Genomic DNA, 16,257 nt, shown 5'->3' on the forward strand with positions numbered 1-16,257 from the left:
TTGATACCATTATCTCTGACAAAAGGTAGTGGCATCAAAGCTTCTTGGGCTATTTACTGTTTTATTGCCGAAGACTGATCTAACAATTTTAGCTTGTTCTTTTTTTATTTAATTGTAACTCATATTACTTTTTGATTTGTTTGTGTCAATACAGCTTACCCTGTACGTGGTTGTGCGGCTGTAGATGATATAGCGAAAGAACTGGTTTGTTGAAACCTTATCTAGTTTCTCGTTTTTAAATTTTTCTTTCTGATTTAAGCAGATAAACACCTCTTATTCTGTTGTTGTGCGACCTTCTTTAACGTAAACTCAATAGATTGAGTTCTGACGTCAAATCGAAGTAGAAAACTGGTTCAAATTCAAAACAACCTTCAAAAAATTGGGCGAGAAGAAATTTGTTTCTAAGCTTGCCCTTAAATGTTATTCCACTTTTTATATTTACAAAAGTTTGCATTTTTGAAGAGAAGAACTTTTTTCATTTATGTATAATTTACAGGATTTCGTGCTAGAATTATAAGCATTGCACTGTTTAATTATTTTGCATTTAACAACAGAGTTTAAATTTCCATCTTTTATTTTTCAAATTTCTTAGATATTTCAGTGTCATTTTTATACTTAAGTATATTAATATACAATATGTTTTGTAGTTAATAATACTAAGTGATCTTATATGGTTGACATATCTAATTTTAAATTTGTAAGTTTATACTAATGTAAAATTTGTCGATAAAAGTGTGAGTATAATGATTGTAACTTACATCGGCAATGTTTTTTGTTAAGCATTGGTTTGATAAAGGGCAGGTATTCTTATTAAGACAGTCATAGTTAGTTTTAGGTAAAGTATTGTCATTTTTTATAATGTGACGATTGTGTGCATTTGAAATAAAATCATTTATAGATTTAGAAACTTCAATTATTAAAAACCATTTATAGATTAAAGAACTTCAATTATTAAAAGCCGTAAACTTAGAGGTGGATCTTTAGGTTAATATTAAGTTTTAGTATTTTATCTAATTAGAGATCAACCACTTATAGACAATGCAAAATCCTTTTTGATGAGTTTTATTAATTATATTATTATTATGTCTTAAACAGAACATTCAAATTAAAAGAAAGTATAAGAAATTTGACAAAATAAAAGCATTAAATTAGTAGCTTGTTTGAGTGATACAAATACAGTCATGGACAAAATTAAGTTACATTGTTGATAAAATCGAAGCTCAAACTATAAAAACAAAATTATTTACGTCAGGATCTACATACTGCAATAGCTTTATGTTTTTTTTTTAAACTTGATTCCAAAGAGAAAAAAAAAATTTATAACTCTTTTAAATCATTGCAAAAGTAACTCAATTAAATGAAATTCGCTATCTTACAATTTTTCTGTCCAAAATAAATGTGACAAAAGTAAGAAACATCTACATTTTTATTATGAAATATAATGTTTTGTCAATAACTATTTATTGAAAATGATTATTATGAAAAACATTTTGTTAAAGTTATTAAAAATAAGCATTTTAAACTATAATTTTTTAAACTATAATTTTTTAAACTATAATTTTTTAAACTATAATTTTTGGAATTTATTTTGAAAAAAAGTAAAACTAATAATAATAATGTTTCATCATCAAAATTATTCATCGGACATCAGATCTCGGGTCTTTTGTGATCAAAAAAAGGGTCTAAACTACAAGCAATGTAGCTAAAAAATAACAAATATCAGTAAGTGGTGTTAGAAAGATGTGTATAAAATATAAAACAACTGGTTTTGTTGAAAATCAGAAAAGACTTGGTCGCCCCTATAAGACTTGATACAAGAACTGAGATGCTAATTGCACGGATAGCAAAAAAAAAATTCAACAATAATCTAAGAAGACAGATTGTTGAAAATCTTAAATTAAATGTTTCTAATCGAACTGTACAGAGAAGACTAAATTTAAGTGATTTAATAAACTCTTCAAAAAAGTAAACCCTTCATTAGTGGCATAAACAAAATAAAAATGTTTAGCATTTGCAAAACTGCATATTAATAAGAGTGAGGCATTTTGGAACTCAATGTTATGGTCTGATGAGAGTAATGTTCAAATATTTGGCTTTAAATAACGACAAATAGTTTTGCGCAGACCTTGTGATGCACTCGTAGATAAAAATCTTAAAAAAATGGATGTGGCTCACTATGGTTTGGGGATGCTTCGCTTCAAATGGTGTAGAAGGCTAGTAAACGTTGAAGGTATAATGATAGGACAATTGTATGTTGATTTTCTTTCAAAAAATTTATGTCAATCCGCTAAAGAATTGAATATAGATCGCAAATACTTTTTTCAAAAAGACAACGATCCTAAACACACCAGCAAAGTGGCACAACATTTCATCAAAAAAAGTAAAGTTAACATCCTTAAATGGCCACCACAAAGCCCGGAGCTTAACCACATTGAAACATTATAAGCAATTTTAAAATCTAAAATACCTCTTTCGAAACGAACAAATATCAAAGAATTTTATAAGGTTCTAAGTGAAACTTGGAATTCAATTAGTGCTGACATCATGACAAAGTTTGTAAAAAGCATGCCAATACGTTTAGAAGCAGTCGTAAAAGCAAAAGGTGGCGCAACAAAGTACTAAAATAAAAATCAGACATGATATTCTTGCATTTGTAATAATAGTTATTGACAAAACATTATACATCATAATGAAAAGGTAGATGTTTCTTACTTTTGTCACATTTATTTTGGACAGAAACATTGTACAATAGCTAATTTCATTTAATAGAGTTACTTTTGCAATGAGTTAAAAAGAGTTATAGATATTTTTTTCCCTTTAGAATCAAATTTAAAAAAATATATAAATTTTTTGCAGTTATGTAGATCCTGACGTAAATAATTTTGCTTTTATTATTCGAGTTTTGATTTTATCAATAATGTTACTTAATTTTGTCCTTGACTGTATGTATATGAATGAGAGAGTATATGGTTTGAGTGATACATATATGACATAAAGAGTATTGTTATCATCAGATTTTCAAGCCTAAAATAAATTAGAAAAATATTATTAAAAAAAAACATTAAAGAAGATTGGTCCCAATATCGAACCTTGAGGCACACTAGATTCCATTTCTAACCATTCTAAAACTTAAAGTTCTAATCTCAACCTCGGTTTGCAAGCAGAATGGTAAGATAGTAAAAATTTTCATTAGAAAACTTATGACCTTTTATATTGGAGTAAGCAAATCATGAGAAATTAAGTTATATGCTTTTGACAAATCCGTAATATAGTTCCAACTTTCTTTATTCAAACATTCTTGTCTTTTTTTAGGTAAATTAAAAATGCGAGGTTTGCACTGTACCCTCTCTAAAAGCCACAAAGTTTGTTAATTTAGTTAGAAGAATTGTATTAAAAATTGCTATATATTTATTTATATATTCAATATCCATCTATTTTATACCTATATTTTATTCGTTATTCATTTATCCTTATTTATTTATGTATTTATATTTGTATTTACATTTAAATTTGAAGTTATTTAACTTATCAATGACACAAGAACAGGAGAAAAAGAAGAAGTTGAACATTAAAATTACAAAAATCCGCCCAAAATTTATAGATCATTACAATTAATTTAAACAATCTTGGATAACTTAGATCAAAGCTTCAAGCTATTATACAAACATGATGCTGCGCCGGTGTTACTAAGTAATCATTTTAGTTTATTCCAAAATTTAAAGTACAAACCGTAAAGCAGCCGTAAGCAGCGGTAAACAGTGGTTGTTAGGGTTCTAGCTGAAAACCAAACAGTTTAAGGCTTGATCTCGGCTCTAGCCAGTAAGCGGTATTGGTAAGCGGTATAAAATAAACAAGTTTAAACAAATTGTTTGGATATCGCGATGTTAGGCTGATCTTGTTCTATCTCCACTTTTTGAAAAAATTGAGTTTTTGATAGTGTTATGTACTTCAGAATTATGTTTTTCTACTGTGTTGAAACTTAAGTTAAAAGTAAAAAGGTTGCGAAGAAAAAATAAGTTATAAATGTGTTTTTATATGCCGTCTTCTAAAGTTTTTATTTTTAAAATTGCTTTATCTCAAAACTAAAAAATAGGAGGATAGAACAAGATAATTCTAACGTTGCAATATGTCTAGAATGAACATTTTCTGTTATTAACGAAAAATAAAATAGATATAAATATGATATATATATATTTTTTATTGGTCAGATGAAAAATTACAACAACAAAAAAAGAAGAGAAAATTGAGTTTTTTAGATTATCATGAGAATAGATATGATCGATAGTTTATCATGAGAATAGATATGATCGATAGTTTATCATAAGAATAGATATGATCAATAGTTAGCATGTATAAAAGCTGCAGCTATCAAAATATCAAAAACTTTCGAACCATTGTTTAAAAAACTCCCCAAAATATTGTTCATTTATGGAAATATTTTACCTAATATTTAGCTAATATTTAGCAGGAAGATTGTATTTAAAATGTCTTTAAATAATCTCCAACCTATTTAACAATGTTTTAATAAAATTTTAATGCAAATTGTATTTTATAAAGGTATACGCACCGTACCATCAACACCGTTTTTGGCATTGTTAATAATGTGATAGTATTTATTATAATAAATATTGTGTCCTTAGTAATTCTATTTTTACGTTCTAATTTTTCCTAAACCAATTAAAACTCACAATCGATGACATTTTTTACTTTTACCAAAATTATTGTTACACACTTTGAGAAAGTATTGAAAGCCAATGATGTGAACTTTTTTAATCAATCAATTCAAGTTCAGACCACATGGCACTATTTATTTGTATTCCTCACTTACCAACCTACCCCCCCCCCCCCCAAAAAAAAAATAATCTAAAAGTCAAGACAATTTTGTAATATGAACTTGACATTAAAGAAAGATATTGATGTTAAAGAATTCAATTCTTTCTTTTTAAAAATATTTGAAGCATTCTGTTAAAAGCAAACATTAAAAATTTACAATATACAACAATATTCTATACTAATAATAAATTGTTCCTAAAATTTAAATCAAATCGTATTATGTGTCTGGATAGCTCAGTTGGTCACAGCTTGAAAGGAATTGTTTTAAACCCGGATTGTTATTCGATACAAGTTCAAACCTAGTCACCACCAACTCAGTATTTCGGTACGCAAAAATGTTTATGACTTATTTTATGACTGAAAAAACTCTTTTGACTATTAGTTGGTGTTCATATGTAAGACAAACAATGTCTTCAGATATAAGAGCATTTTATAGAAAAATATAACATGAATATTCAATAGATAAAAAGTAAAAAAAAAAAAGAAATAATAAATATTAAAATAAAATCAGTAGCTGATTAAAATTTAGTAAAAAATCATATGTAAATTTTAGTTAAAAATTATAACGTATTTTAATAACAATGTAAACAATATTAAAAATGCTTGGAAAGGAATAAATACATTTTTCTTATATAAACTGAATGCAGTGAGTGGATCATACTATTAGTTACCTTTTTTTTCACCAAAATTTGCAATTAAGCATGTATTTTAAATAAACTATTTATATAACTTCATTACAAAAGTTTTAAATATCGATAATATGTTGTTGCGTTTCTTTTTGAATTTTGTGACATTTATAAATAATCGCAGCATTGATTTTCAACATTTATAAGCTAAAATAGAAGAGTAAACTAGAATAAAAGAATAAGCTAGAATCGAAGAATAAGCCAAAATAGAAGAACAAACTAGAATAGAAGAATAAATTAGAATAGAAGATAAGCTAGAATGGTAGATAAACTAGAATGGCAGATAAATTAGAATGGTAGATAAACTAGAATGGTAGATAAATTAGAATGCTAGATAAACTAGAATGGTAGATAAATTAGAATGGTAGATAAATTAGAATGGTAGATAAATTAGAATGGTAGATAAACTAGAATGGAAGAATAAACTAGAATATAAGAATAAACTAAAATAGAAGAATAAGCTAGAATAGAAATAAGCTAGAATATAAGAATAAGCTAGAATGGAAGAATAAACTAGAGTAGAAGAATAAACTAGAATAGGCAAAAACATACAAAATGCGCGCTTTTGCATGTAAATTTTAGAAAGACTTTTTTAAAAAGCTTACTGATATATAACTAAATAAAAAACTTTTTTTATGGATCTCTTTTTTTGTAAATGATTTTTTTCAATATTATAAGGGAGTATAAAGTAAACTCTCGCAGTCAAGTAAAAATGTAGTTTATAAAAAAACCTTGAAAAACAAAAACAATACAACAGTTTCTTTTAATGCAAAAACTTCAAGGGAGTATAGATAGTATCTATACTCCCTTGAAACATTGTATAAAATAATTTACAAATAAAGAGTTTAATCCATGAAAAAAGTTTTTAATTAGTTTTTGCGAAAAAGTTAAAAGCGCATGTGTAACTAATAACTTAAGCGTTAACTGTTAAGTGTATAGAAACTCTGATTTATGAATTTACATAAAGTAGTGACTTTTACTACAGATATTTAAATTTTGATGCCTAAAAATGGAAAAAACTATAAGTATACCAAATAAAAAAATTTCAGAAATTTCTGGTTAAAACATTCAAATCACCAAAGAAATGTTGCAAACTTAGTTAATGTTGCTGTGATAGTAAACTGGCTCAGAGTTAAACTTGATGAGGTAATACCTCTATTAAATGCTAAAAGTGGATTATATGAAAGACCGCCATTTGTATTGAAAACTTGTATATACAGGAGGGTGCAAAAAAAAAGCCACACTAATTTTTTTTATAAAAACAGCAACAAAAAATGTGTAAGACTCATATAATAAAAGTAATATAGGACAATTTTGATTAAAATGTTTATAACATCATTGTATATTACATATAATAAAAAGAAATTAGGATTTTTAAAGTATTTTTTTTTGTTTTAGCTGTTTTAGTACTTAATTGGCCATCCTTTTTTTTCTATGACTTTTGCGCATCTAGAAGCCATACTATCTACAAGTCTTTTTAATATTCGTTTGGCAAAGCATTCCAACCAACAAGAAGAATTTAGAACAAATCATCTTCATTTGTTGCTCTTTGATCTTTCAATTTTCTATCCAATATAGACCAAAGGTTTTCTATTGAATTTAAATCAGGAGACTGTGCTGGCCAAGACATAGCTGGTATCAATTTAGATTCTAAATATCTTATATTCAACCGTGCTGTATGTTTAGGATCGTTATCGTGTTGAAAGATGTAGTCACTATTAGAAAAAAAGTTCTTTTATACTTGGTCCAAGCTGATTAACTAAGATTTTATGATACATATGCTGGTCCATGATGCCCTTCACCCGGTAAAGTTTTCCAACTTTGTGTGCACTAATACAACCCCAAACATAAATTTTTTTTCATGTTTAATTGTTGCCTTGCATGTTTGGAGGTTGAATTTTTCCCCAATTAATTTCCAACAGTGATATCGACCATTATAAAACAAAACAAAAGGAGACTCGTCGCTCCAGATAACTTTAGCCCATTGCTCACATGTCCAATCTCTGTGCTCAATGCACCACTTTAATCGTTTTTTTCGATTGATTTCACTAACAAAGGGTTTTTTAATTTGCTTTCCAGAAAAAAAATCACCTGATGCTTTTATTCTGCGAGATATTGTCCACTTTGAGATATTAGTAAGGTTCAAATCTAGAGTTATCTCAGAACATGTGATTTTACAATTTTTTATGACAGCGTTAAGAATGTAGCGATCTACTTTTTTTGAAGTTTTAGGCTTTCTCCCAGATCCAGCAGACCTTTCAGTTTTACCAGTGTGTTTATACTTCTTTACCAATCAAAAAATAGTTGAGTTTTCTTGTTTAAAACGCTTTCCAATGGTTCTGTGAGACTCTCCTTGGTCAGCAGCTTCAATAATTCGTCCAATTTCTACATCTATTAGATGTTCTCTAAAATATTAAATGTGTCCATATTAATCCGTTTTTTAAAGATTTTATTTATGTAAGTATTAGTTTATATATAAACATATCTTTTCTGTCCTAAATTTTTCAATGCCACACCCAACTTTTTTTGTTTTGCTTGATTATACCTTTTATCCTTAAAATGAAGAAAAAATATTAGTGTGGCTTTTATATATATATGTATATATATATATATATATATATATATATATATATATATATATATATATATATATATATATATATATATATATATATATATATATATATATATATATATATATAAATATATAAAATATGTTAGTATATTCTAAAAATAGAGTGCTCAATGTTCTTAAAGAACAGAGCAATAATAAATTAGCAAATTAGTAAATTAAATTAGTAAAAACACTTATCTAATTTTTAGTTCTCTTCAACAGCGTGTTTCTCCATCAGTAGGTAGGATTTCCTGATGAACCTGATGGAGAAACACGCTGTGGGAGACAACTAAAAATTAGACAAGTGTTTTTACTAGTTTATATATATATATATATATATATATATATATATATATATATATATATATTATATATATATATATATATATATATATATATATATGCAGTATCGGACAAAACGAGTGCAACCAAATAATGCTAATTTAGTTTCTTTATATAAAAGTGTTGCATTTTTTCAATTTAGAGAAATAACTGTGTAACTGTTTAGAGACAAAGTTCTTCAAGTTTTATTCATCACAAAGTTCATTATTTGTACACGAAAATTAATAAATTAATCAAAAGTATTAAAAAAAGTTGATTTCCTTTTGGACAAAACAAGTGCAACTCGACAAAATGTTGACCAAGCTGTATTTCACTATCAATATTTCGTAGCGAATCCTTTGTTGTCGATCACAGCCTTGCATCTTCGAGGCATAGATTCGATCAGGTGATCAATGAAAGTTTGTGGAATCGCTGCCCAGGCCTTTTGGATTTTTTCAAACAGTTGATCCTTATTACGAACACCTTCACGAATAATTCTGCGGTTGCCGATCTCCCACAGGTTCTCGATAGGATTGAGATCCGGAGATTGAGGCGGCCAATCCATCACCGATAGGTGGTTGTCTTGAAACCACTGCTTGACTACTTTTGCAGTGTGTTTCGGATCGTTGTCTTGCTAAAAAACCCATTTTATTGGCATATTCCATTCAGCATGAGGTAACATAACATCTTTCAGGATTTTTTTATACATGAAACGGTCCATTATTCTATCGTTTCGATGTATTAGACCTAGACCGTTAGCAGAAAAACACCCCCAGACCATTACATTGCCTCCACCACGCTTCACGGTCTTATGGCAGTAACTTAAATCGAGGCGTTTTCCGGCCGGTCGACGTACACAAACAGGAGTCTTTTCTTCTGGTTTTTTAGTGAAATCAGCGGTTTCTTTGCAGGGCGTCGAGAAAACAATCCGGCTTCAACAGCACGTCGTCTGATTGTTTGGTCCGATACAGGCAGCTCTAATTGCTTTTGTATCTCGACTGATGATATCCAGGGATCCTTCTTGACGGATATAACGATCATAGAATCCTCTCTAGAAGTGGTGGAACGCGGTCTTCCACCTTTGTTATCTGCTGCCAACTTCCCCGTAGAACGATATTTGGAACATAGTCTTGATACGGTCCATTCTTTTTACGCGATATTTATCACAAATACTTTTTTGTGACATTCCACTTACGTAATCGCCAATAATTTTCTTTCTTAGTTCCAATCCAAGACTGTCGGGGGCCATTTTTGCACTTGAATTCATAAAAATAATAAAAATAAATAATCACGCTTCTCAAGGCTTACTGTGTTACATTTACCTTGTGATGATACAATAATGCACTGTGGAACACAACGTCTTGGTTGGGTGTGGACTGTATTGATGTAATGAAACACTTGTTGTATTTCACTTCTTTTATTGATGTTCTTCGATAAAACACTTTGATAAAACTCACTTCGATAAACTGTCTTGATAATACTGACTGATTGACTTCCATATACTGACTGAATTACATTTCAATTTACATGTCTCTTATATAGTAAAATGAACCTGTGTGAACCTGTTCTGGAAGATTCTAGATGCTTCTTTTCGATGCTTTTTGAAGCTTCTGGATGCGTCTGGATGCTTCTGAATGTTTCTGGATACTTCTGGATGATACTGGATGCTTCCAGATGCTTCTTCTGGAAACTTCTGGAAGCTTCTGCATGCTTCTGGAAACTTCTGAATACTTCCTTCAATTATTAAAAAACTTCCGTGACGTTGACACGGACCAGACTTAAGAAAATGAAACAAACCAAAAAAGTTGCACTTGTTTTGTCCGCTGCAAAATGGCACTTGTCAACGAAATTCTGCCTGTGTGCTGTCACCTGTCAGCTGATTGCTCATGTCATGGCATGCTATGACTCCAGACTCCTGAACTGTTTGCTGTGGTAGTATAGTCCGTTTCGTTTTTAAGACATGTAAAATTAGGAACACTTTTTAGCATTGTTCGATGTTGGTTGCAAATGTTTTGTCCAATACTGTATATATATATATATATATATATATATATATATATATATATATATATATATATATATATATATATATATATATATATATATATATATATATATATATATATATACAGTGCCGGTTTTAGCACTACCAGCGCCCTGGGCGAGATTTCTACGGCGCCCCTAGCTCAATTTAATCCCATCCAAAATTAGTCAAAGGGTAAAATAACCAATTAGTAATATAAATAACTATTTATTAAAAAGAAAAACTAATAAAATTTTGCTTTTCTTGTATTTCTATCGGCCAATTCTTCAATGAGTTTATTAAAGTCAATTTGCTAAGTTTGTCAACTTAGATTGGGATATTGTTGATCTTAGATAGGCTTTTATCAACTTAGGCTTTGAAAAATGCCTCTCCCCACTAGCAACCGTAACAGCTATAGTCATGATCAAAGACCATGATTCGGAATACTTACTTAACTGATCAAATCTTTCATTGAATGAAGTTAATGTTGAGTCCAAAAGACAGTTAAAAAATTCAACTTCAAATTTTTTTTCTAGGGAACTTATAGGCTCATCGCTGACAGTTTCTCCAGCTTGACGCTTAACATATTGAACTCTTGATGTAGCTTTAAACACATGCTCAATTTCTAGTTCTCCGGCCAATTCCTTTGCCGTTAAAATGGCGGATTTGAATCCTGTATTTCTATATTTCTCCAAAAAAGTGCAGAATTTTTTCAACATTTCTGTGCGTTTACCTAAATCCATGTCTAATGATTGTAGAGATTTACTAACGACATTAACTTGAAAAAGTATTTCATTCCAAACAAACAACAAAACTATGAAACTGAAATCTTTAAACTGTTCAGCTAGAGTAGAAGCCTCATGAGAGACTTGAACATCAGTTTTTTGATTTTCAATAGCCAAAGTAATTAAAGCATCGTGGATGGTACTAATTTGATAACGGAATGCTTTAACACTGCTTATTCTTGCTTCCCAACGTGTGTCACTTAGCTTTTTAATGGTATATATTCCCAAGTGATCGGTTAAAATTTTCTAACGATGAACAGAAGCTGAAAACAATGTAAACAACCTCTGAAGTACCCCTAATAAAGTGACTGATTTTACAGAAGACTTAGCGGCATCACATAGTAAAAGATTGTAGCTATGACAGGCACACGGTACATAAACAACCAAAGGGAATTATTTCCAAAATTCTCCTTTGAACCCCAATATTTTTTCATTTTATGTTCGCCCCGTTGTCATAACCCTGACCCCTACAATTACTCAATTCCAGTCCGTATTTATTTAAAACATTTATAATATATTTAGTGAATCTTTCACCAGTCGACTCATTGACAGACACAAATACTATGAAATGTTCTTTCACTGATATTTTATCGTCATTTGAAGATAAATCAACAAATTGTGTTGTCAGTGAAAGTTGCTCTAAATGAGTAATGCCCTGAGTACTTCAGCTATAATAGAATAATATTTCAATTTCTTTGCGCGCGATACAATTTCTGACTTCACTTTTGTATTTATCAGCTCTATTAATTCATTTTGTATATCTTTTCTGCAGTATTGGTCTGAAACATTACCATTCGTAGCTAACCACAAGTGCTCCTGCATGACTAGATCAAATTTGGCTAAAAGTTGTACTAAGCCCAAGAACGTTTCATTATTAGGCGTATATAGTTTGTCGGAGGTACCTCTGAACGCCATATTGTTTTCAGCTAGATAAAGTGTAATATGCATCAATCTAGACAAAACATTATTCCACCTTGTTTTTTCTTTTCTAATCAAAAGTTGCTCTTGGCAGTCTATTGTTTTCCCTGTTTTTAATCGTAGTTCAGTATCAATCCATGAAAGGTAAAACTTCTTACGAGAAGTGCTATTCTCATGAATTTTTAACATTTCTGTTAAGTGTTTCCAGTTGTTATATCCTACAGATACTAAACTCGATGTTAGTTTACTATCAAATAGCCGGCAACAAAACAATTAACTCCTTAGATACGGAATATATTAACCAACGGTGCTGAATTGTTTCGTTGTTTGCAAGTTTTTTTTGTGAAATGACAATTAGAGAAATGCCGGGCGGTATCATTCTTTGGATAATTATTAATGCGAGTTTGAAATTGGCAGTTAGATATTATATGATCAATAACTTTGCTATTTCGAATGAGTGGCCATATAGCTTGATCCGATATATTCATGAAAACAGTGCTTAAGTTATCTGGAATTTGTATGCACATCGCCAACGGAGTTTGTTGCACATCGCCATCGCAAGTAGATATTGTAGTTTTAGCACAACTCATCTCATCACTTCGAGAAACTTCGTCCACAATATCTTCAATAACTATCTGATCAACTGATGCATTCGTTGCTATTCCAGATGTAGATGTCAGATTTCGGTCTTGATTTTTCGTTGCGATATATTTCTCTATATTCATAAACTTTTTTGTTTTTTGAAATTCTTTTTCTGCCTTCCGTTTTCTATATTCTGACCCAGATGGTTTTCTTTTAATAAGATCAACGTATTCAGACATCTTGCAATAAATTAAATATATCTCTGTAAATCCAAATATATTTAAACATAAATTACCGCAATAAAGCTTCGTTATAACGCTAGGAGAATTTTTTAATAACGTAATCGCGTAATTGCAGCTCAACACTTACTGGCTAATGGTTATGTTAAAAACTCAACACCGATTGGTTAATTACAGATGCTTTTTAGTTTAACCATAGTCATAAGAAATAGATCTATTTCTTATGACTATGGTCGGAGAAAATAATTTTCTTATCCTCTGGCACCTCTTCTGGTTGTTGGGCAAGCCACTGTTCATAAAAATTTTTGCATTGCGCTGTAAGCGTTCTCCTGGGTAAACGTGGTTTAAGGGTTCCACGGATGTCTACAAACCACTCAAATAAAAGTTATCCGACATCTGGGATTGGTAATTTTTGTCCTCCACCTGCTTGACAATTCTTTGAGTTGCTTGAAGGAGCAGTTACAGCATTTTAATCTGTCTCGACTTGGTTTGGACATCTTTTCCCAAATTTAGGGCTTTTTTTAAGGTGGGATTATCATGTTTAATGTCTTTAAGGTCAGAATAAAACTCTCTCACAGCTCTTGCAAGGTAACCTTCGCGTGGCAATGTATTAACGATTTTCCTTCTTTTTCACTGAAGTTTACTATTTGAAAGTTTTCAGTAACCGATAAATCGTACTCTTTTTTGTAACTTTTACAAAGTTTTCCCAAAGCATTTTTTTTTTCTGTATTTATCTCGGCCAGTTCTTGAAAACTTCCGATCTGACGCCATGTTATAATATAAATATTTTTTATAAAAAATTTTAATTTATAAATTCGAACCAATATTTGTTACATAACACGCATAAAACTATTCTAACATGGCTTGCGGTCAAATGCGCATTTTCTAACAGCTGTTTTATCATAATTTCAAATGGATTTAGTATGGTGATATAAATTTTATACTTTGAAAAGTATAAAACTTATACTCAGCATATTAAATCCTGTAGCTTTGCATATCTATGGTTTTAATTATAGGATCTAAACCAAAAAAGAATTAAAAAAGAGTAAAAAGCTTTGGTGAGAAATAAACTAAAAGTTCATTTTTAGCAAATCGAGATTTCTTAAGTCGACGATTTTTAAAGCCAGTTTACACTGAAAGTTTTTGTTTGTATCGGTGACTGAAATTATTTTCTAATGTATTATTTGTATTATGTATTCTATATATATTTGTATTCTATATATATTTGTATTATATATTCTAATGTATTATTTGTAAATAATGTATTATTTAATGTATATTTTCTAACGGCCGATTTTCACTGAAATTTTTTTTTGGTTTTGAGAAATAAATTTTTTGTTGATAACAAGTAAAAATTATTAAACGGGAGGAGGTGGAGGGGGGGGGGGGAGGAGAGGAGGGGTCTTAATAAACTTAGGGTGGATGGGGAAAATATCCAAAAATTAATAAATGGGTGGGGACGTTTATTAAGGACTCGAGAGTAGACAACAAAACTCATTTATTTACTGCAAAAATATATTGCAATAATGTTGGTATTACCATATTAATGAATAGCAACCTTCTTACTCCAGACAAAGTCTAAAAGCACATTGTAAATGTAATTCAATCGTGGTGTAGTGGTAGAACGCTCGCGTCATTAGTGAGAGGTACCGATTTCGATCCCCACCACGTCCCTGGAAGTACCACGCTCAACTTGTTTCTCTGCACAGCGGCCGTGGTTGTCAAGGTTCGTGTTTTGGAGTTATATAGTTTAGAGAAGGTTATAACCACAATTATGTAACCTCCTCGCCTGTAGTGGCGTTTTCAGCCATGGGGAGGTGAATTAACATAAAAAAATAAAAATAAATTAAGACCTGCTTTATCTGCCAAGCTTGAGCCACTCTCCCATTGTTGTAAGGTTGTATTTCTTTATTTTTCTACAAATACAATCATGGTCAATGCTATCATCTCTATTATGCTATTACAAGCTATCGTCTCTATTACGATAAACCAAAACTCATTATTGCTTGTTTCTTATTCAACAAGTTGCATCTTTTTACTGTATCTGTCCCTTCATGTTATAAAAACTTTTATTAATCTAGTTTTTTTCCTTGCACATTAAAAAAATTTCATAACTATTAACCATCTTTATGTTTTTCTTTTATATACAAGCTACAACTTTTTAAGTCTTCAGATAACCATTTCCTATTATTTTTACTTATTCTCTATTTTAAAGTAACTCGTAACTTAATAGTGGTTATTTGCAATCTTGTTGGAAGTAAATTAGAGTTCGAAAATATGTAAGTATATGCTAATATTTAATAAATAGTAAGCAATTTTGTAAGCAATTTTGTTGGAAGTAAATTAGATTTAGTAAATCCTACTATTTATAAAATTTATTTGTTTTTAAAATAAATGTGCTGAAGATTAATTGAGCAAAAAACTTTGTTAACTAAAAATCAACTTTGTTAAATCAAGTGTCTGGGTGCTAAAACTAATTCTAGTTTTTTCTTTTTTTATCTTTAACTTAACAATGAAACTAAATATATCAAGTAGTCAAAGTTCATCATTAAATTTATCTCAATCAAGCTTCTTTGTTCTTCTTTTTTAAAATTTATTGCTTCTTTTAACTTTTTACCTTTCAATAAACTGGATGACTAATGAAAGTCTATCTAAAATTATAACAGGGTTAGAATTTTTAAAATATAAAAGTCATAGGTTTGGAACATAATCAGTAATGAATTATCATGGTAAGTTTCCGTGCTGTACATTACCATTAGTTATGTGGTAACATAATTTAAAAATTTGTCAAATCAGTAAACAAACAAAAACAAAATTCAAATTAATTTTATTGTCTCAAAGTGTTTTATTTAAAACACAATTTTAAAATATACACTAAAACAAAAATTCAAAATTTAAGTTTATTAGCACTAGAGGCCTTTTAAATAATCATCAGTAGTGCTGCTTATGTTATTGTTGCAAAATTATATATACAAAAAAATGTAAATTACACATGGTTACTATGAGCAACTATTGTAATTGATAAATTGTTGTGGTTTATTTAATACATTTAATTGATATTTCTTGTATGAAAATTATTTTGATACAAGAAATATCAATTTAATGTATCATGCTTTTGATTATCTAAATGCTTTTCATATGCTTATAAAAAACTCTCATTGTAAATTTCAAGGGAAACAAAAAGTTGGAAAAAAGGTTCAAAAATACCATTATGGGCATGTTAATAATGGGCATGTTATAACCATTGTTGTCAAAT

General features: G+C 29.6%; 1 protein-coding gene across 3 annotated transcripts in view; it reads left to right on the plus strand.

The window, feature by feature from the left end:
- Positions 1-16,257, plus strand: part of LOC101237995 (uncharacterized) — a 110,240-nt gene that overhangs the window by 2,995 nt on the left and 90,988 nt on the right. Inside the window, exon 1 of one of the 3 annotated variants that reach the window (XM_065795957.1) lies at positions 14,385-14,727. The exons of 1 other annotated variant lie outside the window; for it this stretch is intronic. The gene's annotated coding sequence lies outside the window, so the exon portion shown is untranslated. Of the gene's footprint in view, positions 1-14,384; positions 15,281-16,257 lie in introns of those variants that run through there. One more of the 3 variants, XM_065795956.1, reaches the window with a different exon arrangement.

This window comes from Hydra vulgaris, chromosome 04 (assembly GCF_038396675.1).
Source record: "Hydra vulgaris chromosome 04, alternate assembly HydraT2T_AEP".
Lineage (NCBI taxonomy): Eukaryota > Metazoa > Cnidaria > Hydrozoa > Anthoathecata > Hydridae > Hydra > Hydra vulgaris.